Raw genomic sequence first — 1,012 nt, forward strand, 5'->3', positions numbered from 1 at the left:
GCTAAAAACCCCAACACAGCTTCTTGAATGAAACTGTTATAAATCCAATCACAGAATCTTAAAAAAAAATTTAGTTGTTGAGGGACATTTTTATTTATTTATTTATTTATTTGTTTGTTTATTTATTTATTTAGCCTCACAGGTTAGGCAAGTGCTGTACCACTTGAACTACAACCCCAGCCTAATCACAGAATATTTTTTAGGTCGCTCATATTTTTTTGTTCCACTTACAATGGACTAGAATGCAGTTCAAATTTTTCCCTTTAAACTCCTTGGAATTTGGGATTCTATACACCAATAGAGATTTGCACAAAAGAGTCACCATTGCTATTGACACAATTGCAAGACTGCACAATATTCAAATAATAAAAATCAAGAACTTTGGAGGCCATTTGGTTCATTTGCCAATGATCTGGATCAGCATTGATACCTACTTTTCCATATAAGCCTTTTCCTGTGTAGAACTGATTATTCAAATATTTCTATAGCTCTCTGATCTGCTAGTTTCACTTTTTTTTGGGGGGGGGGGGGGAACTGGGGATTGAATCCAGGGCCCTTTACATTTTTGCTTTAATGTCTTCCAGTTTCACTGCCTTTGTCACTCTGAGCCTATTTTGATTGATTGCTTTTTCATCTCATTTTGGATTTATTTTCCTGCTTCTATATACCCGTTTATTTTTTATTGCATGTCAGATATTGTGGTTTGAAAGTTTATATTCTTGTAAATGTTCTTGAGCTTTGTTTTAAAATACGGTTAAGCAATTGGGAAGCAATTGGACATTGCTTGGAAAGCATGTCCTTTTGGGACTTAAGCTTTTTTAGGAAAGACCAGAGAAGTGTTTCATTTAGGGCTAATTTTCCCATTGCTGTGATGAAATTCTGGAGAATTTTAATGATGCTATATGAATTGAAAGGTTTCTCTATTTTGATAGTAGAACAGACAGTAATTGGGGGCATTTGTGCTATCTGGAAATTTTTCTTTTTCTTTCTTTTTTTTTTTTTTTTTTTTTTT

Source organism: Marmota marmota, unplaced genomic scaffold, assembly GCF_001458135.2.
Source record: "Marmota marmota marmota unplaced genomic scaffold, marMar, whole genome shotgun sequence".
Taxonomy (NCBI): domain Eukaryota; kingdom Metazoa; phylum Chordata; class Mammalia; order Rodentia; family Sciuridae; genus Marmota; species Marmota marmota.